The sequence below is a fragment of the Gorilla gorilla genome, chromosome 11 (genome assembly GCF_029281585.2).
Source record: "Gorilla gorilla gorilla isolate KB3781 chromosome 11, NHGRI_mGorGor1-v2.1_pri, whole genome shotgun sequence".
Taxonomy (NCBI): domain Eukaryota; kingdom Metazoa; phylum Chordata; class Mammalia; order Primates; family Hominidae; genus Gorilla; species Gorilla gorilla.
Window position 1 is genome coordinate 20,115,738 of NC_073235.2, and position 17,567 is coordinate 20,133,304.

A 17,567-nucleotide genomic window follows, 5' to 3' on the forward strand; every position below is an offset into this window, starting at 1 on the left:
CCCTTGGCCTTGGGGGACTCGAGAGTTTTGCATTTGGATCTATGCATATTACACTTTAGTTAAATGTTTATATAAAAAATAGATTGTAAGGAAAAAAATGTTAATGTTCCTTAATTGTCCCCAAAAAGGGTTAGGGTGCAGACATCCCAGGGTGTGCTCAAGGTGACAACAGTCTATTTAAAAAGACATTTGCTAGAGGTTGGCATTAGGGGAAGCTGGGAAGGTTATATACGAGCTCTTTGTACTATGTTTGCAACTTTGCTATAAATCTAAAATCGTTTTTTTTTAAAAACATTTGCTAAAAAACGTATATGGAAAAATGCAATTGCAGATGAATTGCCTTGCCCAATTAAAAGACATCCTCTTTAAGTACTTTATTAGCACTTATTCATTCAATTATTTAACATTTAAACAACAAATGTTCTGCTTATAAACATTCCATCTAAATAGATCCACACCATCGGAATGTGGGAAGAAAATGTTAGAACTATTTGTGTTTATTTTTTTCCTAAACATATTCTTTTTTGTGTGTGTGTTTCATGATGTACATAACATCTTAGTATAGTAGTTCAAATATATCATTTATATACAAATAAATATACACATTAGAAGGATACACTCCCAAACTTTCTGGTAGAAGTACTTAATCAAAATAATCAGGAGACCACTGAAAATGTTATTAATTGCATAGCATCCCAAATATTTGTCTGCTATCTTTCCACTTGTCCATAAGGGAAGGAATCCCGGTTTTTCATAGGACTACGCACGTAGTAAGTATTTGGTTGTATTTATGGAATGCCTGTACTCTGTATCCTCCTGGCTACCTTTGTGTTTTGAGAGCAAAGGAAGTGCAGTCAACCGGGGGATCAAGTAGAGAAACTAACTCATCCCAGGTATTTAAAAAGCCCATCTCCTCTTTTATAATCACTTCCTATTGCTTTTTATTTTTCCTTTTTAAAATTTTAATTGCCATGGTTTGTATGTGTTTTCTGCTTTAAGCTGCCTCAAATCCTTTTTTGGAGGAGACAGAGCATAAATCATAAATAGTTATAGGACCATTCTATGAAAAAGCACTAGCTAAATGGCTGGAAAGGATAAAGGCAGTTGCAAGAGGATTGCTCAACCTATTTAGCAGAAGTGGTCCTTTTAAGCACTTTATAAGCAAGCATTTACATTTTAAACAATTAATGTTCTAATTACTAACATTCTATTCACATAAAGCCAATTCCTTTTGGCAATGATTTGTAGCCTAATACATAACCATTTATGTTTGAACTGAATGCAACAGCAGGCCTTTGCAAAAACACTGACAGTGTGCACTACAGTATGAGACAGCATGTGCCTTTGCAGGACCCAAAACACTGCCCTGCTCAGGGTGGGTGCTGGACAAATATGCAAATGATAGACTCTGAGAAGGAAAGGGCTCTTTATAGATAATTTATTCAGAACGCCACATTTTGTAAGTCAGGAAACATAGACACATAGAGAGGAAGAATCCCACCTAAAATTATCCAATAAATGAATGACAAAATTTGATCTAAAACCTGGGTTTTCACCTCCTTGTGTAGTGCTCTTGTAACATCAAACTCTCTTTCAGTCATTGAATTGGATTTAATTTAATTTAACCCTTTTGGTAGTTCTCACTGTCTGTCAAGGTAATTAATTACCAAATTACTACAGCTTTAGAGGGATTATGATGATTTCACCTTTGCTCATTATTCTGGGGCAGGACGTCCTGTCCATGTGGAGGAAGTGCCCATTCTCTATTTCTGCCCAGTTTCTGACAGCTCCCTGACATTTGAAATGGGGAGAAGTTACAAAAATCTTACCCCCATCATGGGAAACTCTGTGGCCAAATGTTGTAAAGAACCAAACTGAGCATCATCCTGGAAGCCAACTTCTTCATCCAATTGTCTATGAAGAAATCAACAGCTACTGTTTTTCTGAGACCCATCATGCTATTGCTGCTCCTCCCTGCCCACCACCAAGACACACTCTACGATGAGAAAGCCCAGGTGACAACTGTTAATAATGCAACAATGGGCCTTTGCCTCATCAAGGGTGGCTCCAGGAAAAATAATTACAAGCAGGGATGCTCTCCAAAACCCACAGATGGCTCCACCAGTTCTTTCCCCAGAGTTAAAGACAGACCTGACAAACACTATCAGCCTCAAGGATATCAAAAGTGGAGAGAACAGGAGAAAAGGGAGGAAGATGAAGACATCGCTAGCTGGACCAAAAGAGACTTGGAGGCAGTGAGCGGCAGGAGGGGGGACTCTTGAGGGAAACAACATCACATCTGACATCATCCACACAGGGCAAGCCGAGAAACAGCTGAGCTAGCAAAACAAGCTCCCAGCAGGCAGGCTCTAGAGACAGTCCGGCAGCACAAAATAATCCTGCAATAATCGTTCTGCAGCACAGGCAATTCCAGCAAAGCAGAGGCGGGATCCCAGTCAAATAAAATATTTCTTAAAACAAAGCAAAGCTGTATGGAGACATTTACTCTCATTCTTTGGCCTGGATGGGTCCTACCCTCATCCAAATGATCTCAGAATAATTAACAATAGTCGGCCAAGATAGGGAGACCTGAGTTCTGAGCCTACCACTACGACTCATCTAAATGCCAGGCACTCATTCCAAGTCTTTAGACCAGTTATTGTTATTTATAAAAACAAAGAGTTGGGTCAAATCTATGGTTTTCAATTTTTAAGCATGAAATCTTTTTTTATAATAACCACATAACATTTTACATGGAAGGTCATGATTAAACAGATCACAGGAGAGCCTTGAAGTGGAAATGGAAGTGGGAAGTACAGAGCTTGGCTTAGAGGGTCACCCATCATCACCATGCCGCTGAGGCCCCTCCTTAGACCCCAGTCCTTGGGGGATTTGAAGCTACTGGACTAGAAGCTCAGAAATGTTTTCCAGCTGTCTGGCTCTGTGACACCATGTTCCTGAGAACCTGTGGATATTGGATGATAGACTACTGTGAACTATGTGAGGTGGACTTTGAAGAATAAGCCAAGCTGGGACAACAAAGTGAGAGAGGAGGAAGCATGCTGGGCAAGCAGCAAAAACATCAGGAAGCAGCAGAAGTGGCTCTCCAGCTTGAGTAGAGCATTTGGGTAGCTACTATAGACTTGACAGTGTAGAGTGAGTGTGGAGTCAGTGCTTCCCAGGAATGTTTGCAGTGAGATCCTACTTCCACTAAACCCTATCCCAGCCTATGAGAAATGCTTTCTTATGAAGTCACAGGGAACAGCTTGGCCAATAGCAAGATAGCTCCTCCCACCTCGGGTGTGCATGGAAGCCAAAGCTTGCCCACCTTCTCATCTGAGAGAGAAATGGGGCACCCATGAGAGTTTGGTGCTTTCACATAATTGCTGCCTTTATAGCAAGGTTACACAAATGGCTGTCCCCATTTAAAATCATACCAGCTTCCTGAAATAGGAGCTGTAGCTCCTTTTCTTGGAAAGCTTCCAGTTTGTCTAGAGAAAACAGACATATATTTCTGGCAAGAGAAAAACACAGAATGAACTAAATAATAAAGTCCCAAATATGTGATAGAGTTTGCAGGTGATGTGGATGTGTCCTTGGGAAATTGGCAGAACAATATGAATTGTGAGGAACAGGGGTACACCTTCCTTCTGACTATCTTCATGGTAACATACAAGAAGAAATATGTTAGAAAATAGATTCTTGAAAAGAAGGCTGTAAATGCACAGGGGATGCCCCAGGAGCTCGTTGCTCTTGGTGGTACAACAGGATTACCCTTAATACTGATGAGTCATCTTGCATTTTGCAAGAACCTGGTGGTAGAATGTTTTCCAAGATAGCCACCAGCAATCCTGCCATCCCAGTATGCACCGTAGCACTCCTCCAATCCAGACACAGAGTTTATCTCTTCTCTCTTTGAATCTGTGCTGACCCTGCAACTTGGTTTAACCAGCAAAATGTGGTGAAGGTGACACACCCGGTTCTGGGTCTAGCCCTTAGAAGACCTGGAAGCTTCTGGCTCATCACTTAGAAGTCAACCACTTGGGCTAAACTATTGATTCATGAGAACCCACAAGGAAAGAGATAGTCCTCTCTCTACATGGAGAACTAAGCTACTTCAGGTGACAGTCAACACCAGGTTTTCAGACATGTGGGTGAGATCATCTCAGATATTTCAGCCCCAGCAGAGCACCTAGGCGAGCTCCCCATTGAATGTAATTATATGAGTAATCCTGGCCAACACCACATGGAATAGAAACTTCACTCAACTGAGTCCAATCTACACATAGAATTGTGAGAAATGATAAAGTATTGTTTTAAGTCATGAAGTGTTTGGGTGGCTTATTACACAGTAGTAGATAACTGTAGGTAACTGATACACTTGGACTCAATGATAAAAGACTGTATTTAAGAAAGAGAGGATATGGTCCCTACTCTCCAAGGCCAAGGTACTGAACTGGAAATCCATGGGCTTTTGGGGACTCTGAGGATAGACTTCAGGGAGTCCACAACTGTCTCTGAAACTGCATGCAAAATCATAAGTTCCTGTGCATATGTTCATTTTTCTAGGGAATGAAATCACAAAATTAATCAGATCCTCTCACCTCAGGAGTTCCGAAGGTAGTTGGGGCCTGCAAGGACAAAGAAGACAACATCTCCTCACTGTGACTCCAAATATTGTTTCATCTGATTTAACATATTCACACTTTTTTCAAGTATAGAAGAAGTTTTTCAAAGGAACCAAACCTTCATTCCTAAAACAGATAAAAGTGAAGCTGCTCCAAGTGAAGTAAAGGCTTAGATCCCACCCAGTGCTATTTTACCATCATCTCCCATGGAGGCCCCCAAGACACTTTTGAGGTTAAAAGCCACTTGTAGTGGGAGTGATTTTTCTCAATCACTTTACCTTTTCCAGAATGCCATGTAAATGGAACCAGACGTTGCATAGCCTTTTGAGTGTGGCTTCTTTCACTTAGCACTATGCTGCTAAGATTCATCCACGTTGTTCCATCTATCAGTGGCTCCTTCCTTCCTATTACTGCATCATAATCCATCATTTGGACAAGAATTTCCTTATCCATTTACCTGTTAATGAACATTTGAGTTGTTTGCTCATAAGTTTTAAGTACTGAAAGGAGTTTCCAGGGACATTTGAGAACTTCCTTTCCTGAGCTTCAAAATTTGCTTGAGTTTTCTGTGAGGGTGACAAAGGCAGAGGAAGAACCCAGTAACCTGGATTTTGCCTAGGTCAGGCTAACTGCATCACTGAAATTGACAGCCTAGCTTCCTGCTGCTGATTCCCGCCAGCATGTCATTTGACGGGTGTGGGAGTTCTACACAGCAAAGCAGGGGAACACGAGCCAGTCCGACCCCTCCCTCCCTGTGCCCACCCACTTTGGGGTAGGTTGGCATCGTTGCACACATGAGGACACAGATGAATTCCCAGACAGTTGTGTAACAGCATCAGTGTAACAGATAGGCGGGTGTCACAAACCCTGGGCGCCCTGAACCAAACCATACCGGCTTTATCGCATTTCAAAGCGTGTCAGGCCTCCCCTTCCCATCCGCTGTTCCATACAGGGCCCTGAAATCGATACATGCTCTGGGGATCCCAGGAGAGACCACATCCAAAACTGCCTCTGCAGGCTGTGGCTTAGTCCTGCTGCCTGAAACAGGCCTCCCAGCAGCCTGGACACTTGAGAGACAATTGCAGTTGGAGGGCATTCTTTTCCCCCCTGATGCCAATAGTTTTACAGGCATCTTTTCCTGCTTGGAAGCCCCCAGGAAGTGGACACAACATAGCCTGTGAATTCTGCCCGTGGGATTGTAAAATATGTGCAGTCACTTGTAATGGGACAAGGAAATATATCAGCCCCCAAACATCATTCTATGGGTTGTCACCAGAAAGGAGAATCTCCCAGTGGAGATGAGGCTGCACTTGGAAGTTCACCATTCTCTGGATTCCCTCCTTGCCTGTCCCTGCTGCCACCATTACAATGACCTTCTGCCATGCCAGTCTGGCCCCAGCTGAGCAAACAACATTCCTGATGCCTGGCCCACTAAGATCCCACCGAACAGCATGGAGCTGAAAGGTGTGTACTGCAATGCACGACTTCCTGTTTAGCTCTCCCAAAAGCCATCTTAGCCACAGCACCGAGGAAGATGTATAGACATCTCTTGACACTTGAAGTCTGTATCAAGAGTCAGAAGCTGAGCTTGTTCCCTCAACCTGCTAGGACCTGCAGGCTTCAGGGTTCAAGTTCTGGTCTCAAAATGCTCCTGTTACTTAAATGAGTTCCGCAGGTGAGGCTGCATTAGCTGTGAGAAACCCAACCTCTGACTCGCAGGGGCATGGCTTGACTGTAGAATTCCTTGAAGAAAACCAGCCTGTCAATTGTGCAACATGCTCAGTTATGGCATGGGTGGGGTTGGGAGGCCAGCATGGCAGAGAGGTTAAGGACGGGGTCTCTGGAATCAGACTGCCTGTCCTACCACCTCTCCATTATGAGGCCATGGGCAAGTCACTCAACTTCCTTGAGCCTTAGTTTCCACATCTGTAAAATGAGGCAATAGTAATGCCTATCTCCACGGACTGCAATGGAGTAATAAATGTATCAATAAATTACATATCTTGGTGCTTGGCACATAACTAATTAACCTCTAAAACATATTGTTCTTGATAGGTTCTTATGGTGCCCTCCTAGGGATAAGTTTCTGGTTGAAAATAATGCTTCCACGGATCAGGTTGCCTTAGCCATCCAGCACCCTCTTGCTTTCAGGCTGAATCTTGAGGCTCTGAGTCTAGACTCTGAATAGAGGCTGTCAGAACAATGGGGGATCGCTGGCCCAAGGCACCAAGTGGAGCCACATGCAGCACAGGGGGAGAGGTGGCTAGCCAAGCTGGCCAGGCCATCACATTGGATTCTCAGTCCCAGGGCCTGAGCAAAGAGGGCATCTAAGTACAAAGCCAAGAAACTAAAACAGCCACCTCAGGGGAAAGTTGCAGCAGCAGGAAGAAAGAACTCATCACCAACCCCATCTCCACTGGTTAGGTGTACAGCCACCAACATCCCCCAGCCCTTCCCACATGCTCTTGCCTCTGCTGCAGTGCTCCCCGCATGCTTACCTTGGCTTGCACCAATGCAGGTGTCTGTCTACACAGCATTGCTCCCGAGGAGCCCGCCTTGGTTTCCTCCATTATTCTTCTGTTGCCCCCCAAAATTCCACTGGTAGTGTTTTTCACACTTGAATTATTTACTTACTTGAACATCATTTTGTCTGCTGCCTTTTACTCTTAGATCTTAAGCTCCAGATATTCTTGGTTTATCACTGCACCCTCAGTATCTGGCAGAGCAGTCACTTCATTTGTTAAATAACTGAGAGAATAAATGAATGAATTCCAGAGTGCTATATTAGCATTAGCTTGCATCATATAAAATTGCTGTTATTCAACTATTTTTGACCTCCAAAAACAGCAATTTTATGTTCTGACCTAATATTTACCATTTGGGGGATTTACCTTCATTTCTCTAGAATAGATGTATAAATGCATAGGAAGCCGTTACAGGCTCACCCCACTGGCTGGGATGCCATACCCCATCTCCAGAAATGTCACTTGTAAAGTACATATAGCTATCCCTGACTCACATGTGATGAAACTGAGCAGGGTAGTTAAATGGCCTACCCCAAGTTAGTTTTGCTCATGGTTTACATTATATACATATCTGTTTACACATACTTGCCCTTTTAAAGCCCACATTCAGGAGCAAACGAAAAAAAATCTTGGCAAATTGGCCTAAGGTTGGAGAGAAATGTAAGGGAGAGGACAAAACAACCGCGGGGAACATATATTGTTGAATTTAAAACAACACAGTTAATAAAATGCTTTCACTGTTTTTGAACTTAATGGCAAGTGGGGTTTTATTGATTTAATTCTTTATACTCACCATTAACTCAATAAAATTGCTTTTTAAATGGACTCAAGTGCTTTTAGCTCACAATTTTTGAATTCAATAAAAGTCATTTTAAAATTCGCTTTATTGCTTTGCACATTCTGAATTAAGCACTTCTCTGAACTTCAACAAGAGCTTTTGCAAATGGACAGGTTTGTAGAAATACGATTTCTCATATGCTCGTTGCCATCTGCTATAATTAAAATCTGAGCGTAAGTCAATGGGCACAATCACCAGTGATTAGCCAGAAAGTTGCGGCTGATAGCAAAGCCTGGTAAGAATAGAAGCTATGTGATTCTTAAATTTCGACAGGTGTTCTTCTAACCTTCATTGTGATAGTAATTGCTGTAAGACGTGTAATCTTAGTCAGTGGTGTTGAAATTGTTAATTGACATCTAGAACCTCAGCAGATGTAAAGATTAGCTAGTTACTGTCAACATTAGCATTATCTTGGACTTTGTTCGGAGCACTGGATTCCCTCACTCCCCACCCGCAAATTCCCAAGCTAGCAGTAATAGTCTATAATCAGTTCCGACAAAAGCTGCCTATGTTTGCTTTAGGAATCTTCTTTAGGCACTCCAATACAGCAATTTGCCCTGAAAAGCTTAGATTTGAGGTTACAATACAAGTTCTACAAGTGGCATCGTTACCACATAAAAACTTTATTAGCAACTTTGCAATCTTAAACTTTTTATAATACTAAAAATTCCTCAATATTGACATTCCTGTAAACAATGGTAAAGAAAAAAAAATAATCATCACTCCTGTAGCCTGCTAAGTGCAAACATATTTTCCATGTGTTCTTCATCTTGCCATTCCCATTAATGCCTATAAGAGGCAATGGCTTTACTTCCATTATAGAAAAAAAATTTGAAAAGGAGAACATTTCCTATTTTCTTGGGTTCTGGTGTAAATGCCAGCACACATTCATTTTGCAAAATCATTAATTATTAATGCATCTACCTGCTTTCCACACAGTGAGAAGTGAGTGTTGGAGTGACATTTTTCACTCCATTTTATACCAGGCACTCATTTTGCATGAGGCAAAATGGTTTTGTAATGATAATTGTGAGGTAGAGGATTAAGCTAATGACATTTGTTTAAACTCCAGCCACAGACACTCAACCCCCTCTAAACACAGCTTCAGTTGGTCCCAGGCTTCCAGCTCCCTTCGTGCTGGGAAACTTCTGTTTCCCCAGGCAGAGGACCTAGAGGGAAATGCTGATGAGAACAGTAAGGCACACAGCTCCTTTTCTGCCCTTTCTCTAAAAGAAAAGAAAAAAGCAAATGAAAATGTGAAAGAGTCTATTGGTGAAAGCAACAGACCAAAAGTTACAAAAAGCAGAAGAGGAGGAGCAAAAATAGACATCAGGTCCATCTGTTCTCACGGCCAGGCAGGGGGAAGGGGAGATAATCGTAAAGGCATGCGTGTAAGTCAGTGTGTCAGGTCCATCGCAGAGCTGGCTCTGATGGGGTAGAGGAAGCATTTGTAGGAGAAGAAAGGCAAAGCCATGAAATAGCACACAGACACCCCCCAAAATGGGACTGAGAGTGTCTGGCCGGTAATGTGGGAAGCAACTGACAGCTCAGACCACAAACATCAGCAGCAACATCAAAACTTCTTTTAAAAGGCATCCAGTTGCTCAATCTGTGAAAATGGAAAGCAGCTAACTTTTTCCCAGACCACATTCTTATTACGGCTATCTACACCCAGACCCCAGCTCTGCACATACCAGCAGCTTTGCCCTGACAAGGAATGGACATCCAGAAATGGTCCACAGATAAAAAACTGTTTCTTATGCACTTGAAGATTAGAGTTTATGGGTTGAACTTGTGGCTACAGACTGTTAAGTGCCCTTAACATCAGATCCTTAGAGCAGGCTTCATAACGCAAGAGAAAGGGCAAGTACAATCTCTCCGCCTTGCATGCTGGCCATCCCTGTGTAGGCAACTCCCTTTCCAACACGTTCCCAAAAGCTCAATTGTTAAGAGCCTCAGCTAGAGACAGAATCCTGGCTCCATTACTTTCCACCGATAGGATACTGAGCAAGTTACTTAAACTTTTCTGTGCCTCCATTTCTTCATCTGTAAAGTGTGAATAGTAGCAGAAGCCTAGTTCATGGGTTGCTATAAGAGTTGAATGAGATCTTCATTTAAGATGCTTACAGTATCCTCTGGCACATAGCAAGCATTCAGTAAACGTGAGCTGACATCACTACACTTACAGCTGTTCCCATTGGCCAGGGCTGCTGAGAACCCAGCCTACTTCATACCTCCACTCTGATGAAAGGCCAAGAAAAAACTTTTCTAACTGCTTTTCATTCTAATGCTAGTTTTTGCCTTTTCACCCTCCTCCTTTACCTCTATCATTTTCCTGACTCATTTTCCCTTTGCTACAGTTGCCTGGCTTACTGTTAATAGCCATTCTCACCACCTCCACCACCATCACCTCCACAATCATTTACTGACCTACACATTTTGTATCCTTATGTTGTATGTTCATCTTGAAACAAGGTAGGGTATAAACATAGACTATAGAAAAGCATAAAGACGATACAAGCCATCTAAACTGGGCTATAAATCTCCGTGATTTTATCAAGAGTAAATTAGAAAATAATGCTATGTATTACTGGAAGTAAACACGCATGAAACTTCCTTTTTTCCATTTTTTGTTAATGATGTGTGCATACTCCCATGCAGGTTCTTTAAATTCTAGGAGCCTGTATTCCCCCTTCTGTAAAATGGGGATAACAATTCAGCAACAACATGCTTTTTGAGATTGTTTTTAAGGTAATGGACATGAAGGTATATTGGTAAAAATCTAGCCTATGGTACAAATGTCAAACTATACCCATTTAGGCAAACATCCTAAAGGGTCTCATTCTGAACCACATCTGCTGTAATGGGCCTTGCCCCATCCCATTTTTTCGCTAAGGTGAGTTCTTAAGTGACCAACGGACAAAGTGGTTTCCATGGAAAGTGTGGAGCGGCAGGGACCCTCAGGTGATCACCTGGCACACACACCTACTCCCTGCCACTGTTAAGACTGAGGCCTTAAGTGCCCTACTGCACTCCTATGTTGGCAACAGACCATGGGAAGAAATGTGTGTGACTGCTCAAATACCTCCCTTCACAGGGGGCCAGGCTCCGCCCCAGCTGGGCACTACCTTCTTGGTTTGGGGGTGTAGAGCTGGAGCAGGGAGATCCCAGCTAAAATAACAGGAGATGCTGGAGCGGGAGGAATGGGTAGGCCACATTCCGGGATCCAGGGCCAAGAGATGAACAGCGTCAAAGGCAAGAAGCAAAGTCAACCTCAGAGACAAAAATTGGCAACTTGGAATGGGAGAAATTGAGATCTGGTGAAATTTTTTGCCAAGTGGATGGGAGAAAGAGGTTGGGATGAGATGGGGCTGAAGGGAAAGCCTATAGCAACTGCCCCAAACAGTAGTGAGGGTGTTAGCCCTGCCTTCCTGGATTAACAAGGGTCTGATAGATAGCTCCATCTAGTTATTGCAGGTTTCTTGTTTATATATTTAGACACATCTTCCTCCAGGGAGTCCTCAAGGAGGCTCAGTCTTGTATGGCAAACACCACCATAGAACATTCTAGAATTGATTTTTATCCTTTCACCTCAAAATCAGTCATATTCTACCTCTCTAATTCTAATCAATTCAGGGGAGGACCCATCTACACTAAAGCCTTGTCTAAGTCAAAGAAAACCTTTGAAGAAACACCGTTTGGTAGTGAGTTCTTCAACACTGCTTGAAGTCACAGGCTAGAGGAATATTGGATGGGACGTGAAAGCAGCAATTTAGGCATTAGTTTGGAGTTGGGAAAGGGAAGGAAGGGGTTGTAATTATTGACTTTTACAATCTTTTCCTTGAGATTCTGAGATCCTGGATTCTTAGTGCAGATAAAAGCACTCAAATATGTATGCCTACAAATGTCTAGAAGAATAATTAGGCTTGTTTTGTATGGCCCACTGCTAAAAGTAAGGAAACAATTTTGGCTCTACCAGGGAAGTACTTTCTGTTGGAGCTATCCAAATAGTCGACTGCCTTGAGAGTAGTGTGCTTCCCTCCCTGGAGTATCCAAGACATGGTGGACATTTGGAGGAAATGTAGAGGCTTAAGGGGGAGTGGTCATACCTAAAGACCTTAGGCCCCATGATTCTGGAAAATGACATATAAATCATCATCGCACTGATTGAAGAACTTGAAAGTAACAGGCTCAGAACCCTTGTCAACTTGATTGTATAATTAATTTGTTTAGTAAATTCTCCTTTGTGTAAATAGAGCTCAGCCTTGGTCAAAACTACTTCAACATTAATGCCATTTTTAACTCATGAGGATTTTATTTCATCACCAAATAATCTTATTGCAATTCAATATGCAGCCAGCCCTCATCCCATAAAAAAATAAAAATAAAAAACAGAAGGGGAGCAAGCCCCTACTTTCTGCTACCAGGATGTGGATGTAAACAACAGACTGATTTAGCACCACTCAAAACCTAGTAACAATCCGGGAAATTTGTCTATTTAAAAAGGGGCTGAAATGAACTTAGTCATTACGGAAGTGTTGATTGCATTGTCTGTGGTGTGGACATCACCCCCATCCTAACAAGGACCACACCACATTCACCTTCATCCTGGGAAGCAGACGAGATTAGCTGGCTAATTATTTTTTGGCATCTTCTGCCACTAATGCTGACTACAATAGGATCAATATTTACTCCACAGCAAACGCGTTATATTAGGAAACTAAGAAAAAATAACCAGAGCAAACATGCAACTCAATTCAAAGAGCTGTGGAATCCCCTCCTTTGGGTTATTATCTTTCTCCGCAAGCAAAGGCAGAAATATTCTGCTCCTACCTGTGTCTTGGGCGCTCGGAGGCCCCGAGAACACAATCACACTGCAGCAGTGGCAGAGCTGCAGGCAGGTGTAAAGCCCACACAATTGTTGCGGATTAGTGACTCCTCAGCACCCGGGGACAATAGGGACAGAAAGCAGCCCTGCCGTAGAGTCTGAACGCCGGCCATGTGCAGGGCTTCTCCAGATCTCCCCAGCACAGCCCTGGCTCTTGATATTATTTATCCCCCTGAGCTCCGCGTGCCAAGATAAAGGCAGCCAGAGACGGCACGTGCATTTCACAGTAGGCCAGGCTGGTGGTGAGGAGTTCCTGAGAAACAAACTGGGGAGCACAAGAAAATCCGGATGAGAAATGGCCCCTGTAGGTACCCATCCAGCCTGCCTCCTTTCTTACCTTTGCACGGAGAGCTTGCTGGGCTAGGAGCTCCTCTTCATCCCCACATTCTTTCTTTTTTCTTGCACCCAGTGAGGACTACACACTCTTCCAGCTGGCTCTCTCCTACCCTCCTTGGAGATTCAATGAGCCTTCCCTGACCCCAGCCCCTGCCCCTCCTGCTGTGCCCCCATCTCACCTGGCCTTCTTCCAGTTACAGTTTAGACCCTGTGGGGCAGCATCGGACACTCGCCCATATCATTACCAGCTAGACAGGAGCTCCTCAAGGAGAATGATGGTGTCTTGTCATCTCTGCACCCCCAATGTCTGCCACATAGTAGGTGTTCATCAAATATGTGCTGAAAGGATGAATAGGGCACTTTTAAATTAACCAGTGATTAGCATTTTAGATGAAAGTGTTCATTTGAGAGGAAGGAACATCATTTATGCCTTCCTAGGACCCCCTTGGGGTGATTTACTTCCCAAAGAAAGGGTCTGGTGACATATCTGCCCTTGAGGTCCCTTCTGGAACACAGTGTGGTTTCTAAGAAATATCCCCACCACCACTACCCTGGAAAGGAGGCTACCAAGTTAACAACCCTGATGCATGGGTGGTGGACACTGCTTCCCATCAAGCTAGGCTCTGGCACAGCCTCCTGGGTGCCTGCCTTCCTCTCTACGTGAAGAACTGGATGACTCAGACCATTTTAGCAGTGGTCTAGCCCCATGTACCCAAGTGTCCATCAGGTTGGCAGTCCTCTGAAATGCCCTTCTCTTTAATAACCAAATAAAGGACCTAAGTCCCCACTTAAAAGCATGGTTCTTGCACCTCTTCTTCCTTAAGAGTCCTTCTCATTTAACACCACTTTCCTGCAGGCTTGGGTGTTAAGAGGAGACACAGCAGCTCTGTCTCTAAAGTTTCCCGTCCCATACATTTCCACAAGGAATCCTGCAGCCTGTCTCTCTCTTCTGAGCCTCTCATGCCTGCACGTTGTGGGGTCTGTTCCCAATTGCACGTCTTTTCTCCCCTTTTCTCTTGTCAATTCCAGAATCACAAAATCTAGGCTCCTGATCTATAAGAGAAGCCCTAAAATCACTGCAAATTAGGAAAACAGTCTGCTCAAGCAGGCTACCCTATGAGTAGCATGCAGAATAATGTATTTCTTTATCACTGTAACTCTTGCTATTCTGGAAAAAGCTCAGGCACTAACCCTGCTGTCATTCAGCAGCCCCCTAATGGTCATTTTCCCAAACAAAATACAAGTCTTCCCTTTGCCAGGAATGCCCTTCTGCAGCACTCTTCTCTAACTCACCCTCACCTAGACTGCAGAAATGACTCCAGATTCTTTAAGCAGCAAATGCTACTTTTCTGTTTGTTGATACAGCTTTTATGTGGGTCTGTATCAAGGAAGCTGGGGGAGAAAAAAATCCACAACCTCCCTCTAGCAAAACTTTCATAGTGCCATCTGCCACAACAGGGAGGAAAACTCCATAGGAGAGCTTGAAAAGGAGACACTGAGGATTCATCTCATCCACGCTCCTGCCCCTTGAACACACGCTGCCGTGCCATGCCAAGCAACAGACTTCTTCCCTATTCTGAACTCTCCCCGCAAGCCTACCTTGATTTAACCTCCTCACATCACCTCTTGCTAAAGAAACCTCCTCTTGTTTGAACTCCAACCCTATCCTTCCCACAGGAAGGATAACCAGTCAGCAACCTCCTTCTAGTTACTCTTTCTTAACTATAAGATTAAGGAACAGTCAGTCTTCTGGTTCAGGCTCCACCCTCAAGGAGCTCAGTCAGAGACAAGAGCAAAATCACTCCTGTTCTGGGAAACACCAATTCCAATAGAAGACACATAAGGCATCAAGGCCTGCGCATGTGAAAGGAGGCCTGATATAAATCTCGATTGCTGGCCTGGAGCGGTGGCTCACACCTCTTAATCCCAGCACTTTGGGAGGCCGAGGCAGGCGGATTGCCTGAGCTCAGGAGTTCAAGACCAGCCTGGGCAACATGGCAAAACCCCGTCTCTACAAAAAACACAAAAATTAGCCAGGCGTGGTGGTGCAAGCCTGTAGTCCCAGCTACTCGGGAGGCTGAGGCAGGATAATCGCTTGAACCTGGGAGGTGGAGTTTGCAGTGAGTTGAGATTGCACCAATGTACTCCAGCCTGGACGGCAGAGCGAGACTTCGTCTCAAATAAAAAAATTAAAAATTAAAAAATTAAAAAAAAAAAGCCAGAAATCTGATTGCCTTTTTCTGGCTGTGCCTTCATTAGCATGTTCAGCTCCCACAAGTCAGGCTTGGATAGCAATATCTACAGTGATGGCTAACACTTTCACAGCCTTACTATGCGCCAGACAGTTGTTTCCAACTAACTCCCCATTAGCATTAACTCCATTTTACTTATGGGGAAACTGAGACACTATAAAGTGATGATTTATATGTGGGTAGGTAGTTGTAGATACCCATCCAGTTTCCCCAACCAGATATCAATCCTAGAAAGAGGAGCCTTGTCAGCGGGGAGTGCCTGCTGCATCTACAGACTGGTAGCAAGGGACTCAACGAATCTACAGTCTGTGATGACCCATTGCTCTCAGTAAGTCTTTCTAGCCAGGTTCTCCCTCAAAGAGCAAAAGGCCTCTCTTATCCAGATCCACTCAGATATTGAAGATTTGGTACTATAAGCTCCATCAAATATCCTTGGTATTGGAGGCAAGTACAAATGCAGAAGGAAATAAAAAATAAAAGAGCTCATCACTCCCTCAAATTGTAAGTTAACGGAAGAGGTAAGACAAATCCCAGTTGACTAACAGCTCTAAATTTGGCCCCAGAATACCTGAAAATGGTCAAATATACATAACAATGATTACACATTTATCAGGATACATTAGAGTCATTTATTTGCCCATCTTTGCCCCAGTGGATTTTGAGTTTAAGGAGAGGCCCCAAGCTTTATACATCTTTAGACCCCTGATGCCTGGAGTAATCACTTAGTATTTTTTTTTAATGAGCGAATAAACAAATTAATAAATAAAAGAATAAATGGGTGAATGCCTGTGGATATACCTTCAAACATCCACGTGTGTCTTGTATGTAAATTATATACTAAGAAAATCTCAAAATTGAATTATACAAATGCTAATGAACGGTTTAACTTTAATCTTATTATTTTCTAAATTTCTTTTTCCTACAGCAAGATGGCTTCTCAGAAGGGGCCCCAGGGCCGCCAGGTGATTGATTGCCTGCAGGACCAATTGGAGCTCCCACTTGCTCCAGAATTGATGGTCCCAGCCCCTCTGCGGTAGTGCAGTTTTTCATTATATGAAATGGAAAAGTGATTTAATAATTCTTTCTGTCTTATATTGCTTTAAAGAATTTCAGACAGTTAAAAATTGCATGGATTTTTTCACCATCTGTGTGAGAGTGGAGGAAAAAAATGCTGGTTTTGTTTTTCCTATTTTTAATATGAGCCAGATGAAACAAAAAGATTGTTTCCCTGCAAACTATAGGTCAAGTACGTATAGATACTCAGGGATGCTCTGTAAGTTATCATATTATCTTTCTGCCTTGACAGGATACCATTAGGTGGTGTATCATTTCAACATTTATTATCTTTCATGTCCTTTTATCTTCACACTAGGATTTCTTTTAAAATTCCGATCTGTGCGTTTGGTTTCATTATATAGCACTGTCTTTTACCAAACCAATTTTTGAATGGCTTTTGATATTCTTCAGTTCCACATTTGTCATCTCAGCCTGAAACAGTGCCCTAGTTATGTCTGTTTTAACTTGTTAAAAAGAAACCTATCCAGGGAATGAAGTGTTGGGAGATCACACCTTCAGAGGTAAGTGTTACGCGTCCTGGAGAAATGGAAATCATTCACTGAGGAAAGTCAACCATTACAGAAAATAAAACAAAAATGTTGAAACCAAATGTAACAACTGGTGTTTGTTTTTAGAATATCATCAATTATTTTAACATCTGGAAACATTCCATAGACTGTAGCAGTTTTCTCCTACAGCCCATGTGGGGATATCTCCTGATTCACAAATGGGTTGCCCTGTACAATTGCAAAGTGGTCCATAGTTTTCCTTTGTGTTCAGAGTCAGCAGCATAAAGAGCTTCTAGTTGAATATCAAAAAAAAAAAAAAAAAAAAAAAAAAAAGCTTTCGACTTACCCCACTTATTTGCAAATAGGGCAGTCTGACTGCATGACTACCAGTGGCCTTCCAAAGCATCTTGACAGTGTCTCAGGAAGTTCTGAGGACTTTTTCAGAATCCACTTGGATGTCTTTATTTCTGCTATAGCTTTACTAAGCTAAAGGGATTTGCATCACAGGAAATTTGAAGTGTTTTGAAGAAATGCT